The sequence below is a fragment of the Lithobates pipiens genome, unplaced genomic scaffold (assembly GCF_037356315.1).
Source record: "Lithobates pipiens isolate NorthernLeopardFrog02 unplaced genomic scaffold, aLitPip1_a1.2 Scaffold_16, whole genome shotgun sequence".
Classification (NCBI taxonomy): domain Eukaryota; kingdom Metazoa; phylum Chordata; class Amphibia; order Anura; family Ranidae; genus Lithobates; species Lithobates pipiens.
In genome coordinates, this window is record NW_027507748.1 from 362,467,794 (window position 1) to 362,473,793 (window position 6,000).

Here is a 6,000-nt window from a genome sequence, read left to right on the forward strand (position 1 = left end):
TATATCTGCCTTGGCCTCTTAACGAGCCGCTGAGAGCCTGAGACAGCCGATCCCCGCCCTTCCACAGTTCAGCACTCCAGTGAGCGCGGAGGAGCAGAGCAGGAGAGCTGCCGATTGACAGTCTACAGCTCTCTGCTCACATAGGTGTCCATTTATGAAGCAGTGATCAGTGGCGATCCAGAGGATCGCTGCTGATCACAGCCCATAAACAGTTTATAAACCAGAGATAATCAGGGGAGAAGTGTTTGAACTTGTTCTCCCGCCGATTATCTCCGCACACTGAGAATCCTCATAGACTGACACAGTAACGGCCAGTTTATGAAGCTGGGATCTCAGCGCTTCACTGGTGATCTGTGTCAGAATTCACACTCCCTGATTCACCAACTCAGAGGTGGAGAATCAGGGAGTGAAGAGAGAATGTGGGGGGATCTGAGGAGGAAAGAGGAAGATAATTAACTTCCTTATGCCTCGTTCAGACCCCCCAACACTGTAACCATGTCCCCCTGTCATATTTATGTGTATACATATATATACATATATAATGTGTATATGTATATATATATATATATATATAATGTGTGTGTATATACATGTATATATAATGTCTGTGTGTGTATACATGTATATATTATGTTGGGGGACACTTTATTTTACTAACATTAATCACACCGCGTGTCAGTGTATTGAGCTGTGATAATTTATCACTGCTTAATAAATTGACATCTCTGTGTATCGGTGAATTTCTAGTACTGTAATCTCGTAAAGTCTCACGAGATTCCAGTATTAGGGGCCGTTCTCCAGTGTTAGAAGCGTTTGTAGATCGCTTCACTCCTCCAAGGGTGAAGCGATCTACTCCGCTTTATAAACTGGCATACAGAGGAAAAAGATCTCCTATGTGAATGCCGGAGAATGAAGCAGTGAATAGATTTCACTGCTTCATAAAAGGACACCATAGATCTGAAAACCAACCATCGGTGATGTTAGATAGCTCGGTTCTCAGTGAAGAGGCGCCAGGCAACAGATATAGCATTGGACCCATGATGCATCCACCTAGTTAAAGCGGTTCTTCACCCTAAAGGGGAAGTTCCGCTAGTATTATCCCTCCCCCCCTCCGGTGCCACAATCGGCACCTTTCGGGGGGGAGGGGGGTGCAGTTACCTGGATAATCCAGGTAACTGCACCCACTTCCGGCCAGACCGCCGCATGGCTCCGCCCACCGCCGCATGGCTCCGCCCCCCCGTTGTGTTCTGGGAAACACACAGTTCCCAGAGACACAGCGGGGAACCAGCGCAGCGCAACTCGCGCATGCGCAGTAGGGAACCGGGCAGTGAAGCCCTCTTGCTTCACTTCCCGATTCCCTGACAGAGGATGGCGGCGGTGGCTGCAGCGAGACGAGCGATCGCTCGTCATCTGCCGCCGACATCGCTGGAACCTGGGACAGGTAAGTGTGATATTATTAAAAGTCAGCAGCTGCAATATTAGTAGCTGCTGGCTTTTAATATTTTTTTTTTTTGTGCAGCTCCTCTTTAAGTATGAATAGGGAAAAAAAAGAAACCTATACGTCTTTTTTAATCTTTTACATAGCTATACCTGCAAAAGGGGTCAGTCGGAGCTCATATAGCGGGACTTCATTTTCTGACTAACGTTCCACTTTAATCTGTAGAGATTTCCTTTCCCTTCCTGTTTTAGCTATGGTACAGGAAGTGAAGGGGAAGTTCTGCACAGGCCAAAGATGGTAAAAATAAACCTTACAGGAGTTGTAACCTTCCTTTACTTTATCCAAAATGAAAAAAAAGTTTTTACTTTAATGCCCCGTACACACGATCCGATTATCGGACGAATGATCGTCCGTTTTTTTTCTTTTTTTTTTGCATGCTAATCTCACGTCAAATCTGATGAGTTTACGAAAGTCACGAAAATTACCGCATGACAAAAAAAAAATTCAGAAGTGATGTCATGTGTTGTAATGCATTTGTATTGCATTTTCCAAAGATAGCTGTACTGATTAAACAAAAATCATACGATCTGGCATCGTACAAAAAACATTTCCGTGCATGTCCGATAGAATAATATCGGATGAACTGTTCTGATCAGCTCTGGAAAGCTCTATACGAACGATCCGATTATCTACAATCGATTTGAATTCTGCATTTTTTTGTATGATTTTCGGATCATGTGTACGGGGCTTAAGACACGTAGCTTCTGTTCAAATAGCCTGTTGGGAAATGTTCGCACTATCAGCGCTGCAGGTTATGGCCGGCAGTGCTGATCAGTGTATTCTAAAGTCAGGAAAGTCTCCCCACTGGCAGAAAACAAAGGCACTATTGGATGGAGTCCTCTATCCACAAGTATGTGGATGGGGGAATTGAGTCAGTTCAAAAACGCAAAAAGTGACTGATGTATGACCAGTGTGACCTTGTGGGTGTGGGGTAAACATGCACGCCCTCCAATGCTGGGCTCACCAGGGAATGGTGAAGATGGCAGTTTCTGGATGCCATGGGGCACTGGTCCAGGCAGATTTCTATAGAGACAGGTGAACAGAACATGCCTGATGTTGGTAGACATACTGTAAACACACCTAATAGACCTAGCTGGCACCCTGCATACCTTGACATACTGTACTGATGATTCTACTATTATACCCAGGATTACTAGACAGCCCATACATGTATGTAAGACATACATATGTATGTAAGACAAGAGGGTGTCAGACACCCTCCCTAGTGATGGGAGAACACCCAGCACACTTATACAGTAGTTATACCCGCCACAAGACCTTGTCGCCAGCTCCTTACCTTAAATTGAAGAATAAATCTCCAAACTTATCCAATTGCTGTTGCTGCGCAGTTTCCCTGTCCCGTACAGTGGGCCGACCACGTGACTACGCTAAGCTCCGCCCTCGGAGAGCAGCTTGAGTGATGCGGAAGATGGCTGTACTAGGGGGCGGTGCCTTGAGCGCAGATATTAGTGCGGGTGTGCAGCCTGGCCGCGTGCTCTATACCTCATAGGCCTACTTTTATAATGGCTTATTCAGGTGGAAGCAGCGTTACAGTAATAATAGGCCGTACCAGTTGCACTCTTACAAATATATCAAGCTAATAATCATCACAAAGAAATAGACATGAAACAAGGCCAATGGGGACATCCAGTTTGAAGGATAAAGAAACCCTGTCAGTGGTGGCTGCCACTGTGCCATCAATTGCAGCCACTGTGCCAAATGCTGCCACTGTGCCCTCAAATGCTGCCACTGTGCTATCAGTTGCAGCCACTGTGCCTTCAAACGCTGCCACCGTGCCCTCAATTGCAGCCACTGTGCCTTCAAACGCTACCACTGTGCCCTCAAATGCTGCCACTGTGCCATCAATTGCAGCCACTGTGCCAAATGCTGCCACTGTGCTATCAATTGCAGCCACTGTGCCAAACGCTGCTGCTGTGCCCATCAAGCGCAGCCACTGTGCCAAACTCTGCCACTGTGCCATCAAATGCTGCCACTGTGCCCATCAAATGCAGCCACTGTGTGCATCAAACACTGCCACTGTGCCAATAAAACCTTGCAAGTGTGCCCATCATATGCTGCCAGTGTGCCAATCAAATGCTGCCAGTGTGCCCATTAAATGCTGCCAGTGTGCCCTTGAATGCCCCCAGCGTGACCCCCGCCCGCTTGCCATCTGCCCGGCACTTACTCTGTCTTGGCGGGACAGCGGGTGACATCGACAAGCAGGGTCCTCCATGCGTCTCCTGCTGTATTCATCTCCCGTCCTCTCCTCCTGCTGGGCGTCCAATAGTGGCACCTGTCATTTCAGCCAAACAGGTAACAGACCCGAGCACCTAATTAGTGGAGAGGCGGTTTAGTGTTAGGAAAGCGAATATTCATTCGCTTTTCTAACACACAGCTGAGTGACTGGCGAGCGCCCAGCATGGCGCTCGCCAGTCACCTTTTTTGACGCTTGTTAGAGTCTATGACTCTAATCAGGTGCTTCAAAAACACCCCCCGCCGCTGTAATTTAGGCACCCTGCGTTCGAAAAGGGGTTGGATGCCTGAAAAGCGGCGGCAGCCATAGATAGAATCATGCAATGCATGAATCTATCTATTGGTGATAGAGGGGTGGCAGGAGAGAGGGGGGGGTGCCTGTGTGTCCTTAATGCACAGGCCGCCACTGAACCCTGTAGTAGCATTTAATTCCAGTAACAAAATTAAGGAAAAAGGCAAATACCCATACTAGATTTGCTCTTAGACCTCTTTCACACTGAGGTGGTTTTCAGGGGTTTTAGCGCTGGAAATAGTGCCTGAAAACCGCCTCCTATTCAATTCAGTGTGTCTTTTCACGTTAGTAAAAGTCCTGCAAGCAGCATCTTTGGGGCGGTTTGGGAGCACTGTATACAGCACTCCAAAAACACTCTTCCCATTGAAATGAATGCGCCCAAAAAGTGCTCCGTAAGGGTGCTTTTAACCCCTTCTTTGGAGTTAAAAGTTCACCACTAAGACCCCTTTCACATTCTGGATGCGTTAGGGCTAAAGCGCCACCCGTTTTGGCGCTTTAGCGCTATTTAAGCTATGCTTTTCGGCCGTTATCTGACCACTTTTATCCCCAAACAAGGGGGAAGCTCTGCCCATTAAATTCAATGAGCAGGATGTTTTCGGAGCGCTAAATACAGCACCCCAAAACCACCCCAAAGATGCTGATTGCAGGACTTTTCCTAATGTCCCGCAAGCGCACCGCCCAGTGTGAAAAGACATACTGAAATGAACATGAGGCGCTTTACAGGCGATATTTCTAGTGCTAAAACGCCTGAAAACTGCCGCAGTGTGAAAGGGGTCTAAACAGCGGTATAGCGTGTCTAAAACGAGCAGCACTTTAGCGCTAACGCGGCCACGGCCCCAGAGTGAAAGGGGCCTTAAAGAACTCAGGGAGCAAAAATTGAGGAAGGGGTTAAAATGCACATTATGAGACCAAGTGACTATAAATTGAGTTGAATAAAGAAAAAGGCAAGAAAGGAGTAAGGCCCGGTTCACACCGGTGGGCTGCAGTTTGCGTGCGGTTTGATTTATCCATGTTCTGCACGCTCACATTTGACTTCTACAAGGGTCCTTTCACCCAGAACGCAGTTGGATGCATTTTAAACTATACTCCAACTTCATAGACAGCCCAAGGTAATCCTATGGGCATAGTTCTCTTAGCGCTATATAAATCGTGTATACTAATAATAATAATAGTTCAAATCATTGCAGTTCAGCGCAGTTTACAAAAAGTAAAGCATGCTACATTTTTCTGCACCACAAATGCAGGGAACACGCTCCTTTCAAGTGGAGTTCCAGGCTAAATTTAAACTAGGTCAATCGGAACCCAATTCTTTTTGCTATTGTGTACCTTTTTTATGTTTTCATGCAGGACGTCCGTCCTAGCTCGCTGCGGCAAGGTACGTTGTCACCCACAGCTCCTCGTCCCCCAAACCCCCCCCCCCCCCATTGCCTTTCTGGGACCTGTGTGTGTCCCAGAAGATGACAGGGCCATTCAGAAAGCACAGTGCGCCTCACACATGTGCAAAGGAAACCGACCTTAGTTGCAATGCCGACACCTGCACCTGCGCTGATGGACGAAACGGCTTAGAGGGGCAGACATCGCGGGATCCCTAGACAGGTAAGTGTCCTTATATTAGAAGTCAGAAGCTACAATATTGAATTTTTTTTTTATCAGAGGCTGGAACTCCGCTTTAAGCCAAGAAAGCCAAGTCCAAAAACCTATAGAAAAATGCAGTGCAAACGCATTCAAGTGCACACCAAACATGCATCGAGAGAGCTTCAAATGCATGTAAAAATGCAGACAAAAACACACCGTTATGTGCAATTTGGTGTGAATGGGCCCTTAGACCCTGCGATTTCATGAAAGTGCGTTCTGCATGCAGTATCTTTGATGTGCTTTCAGAAAATGCACAGTCTAATGGAAGTCAATGAGAGTGCACCTAAAACCACATGCAAAACTCAGATAAATCGCTCTGCTC

The 6,000-nt window shown here is 46.9% G+C and overlaps 1 protein-coding gene across 1 annotated transcript in view; it reads right to left on the reverse strand.

The window, feature by feature from the left end:
• SPOCD1 (SPOC domain containing 1) overlaps positions 1–2,877 on the reverse strand; it is a 235,509-nt gene extending 232,632 nt beyond the window's left edge. The window contains exon 1 of the mRNA XM_077481969.1: positions 2,796–2,877. The gene's annotated coding sequence lies outside the window, so the exon portion shown is untranslated. The remainder of the gene's footprint in view (positions 1–2,795) is intronic.
• Between the last annotated feature and the right edge of the window lie 3,123 nt (positions 2,878–6,000).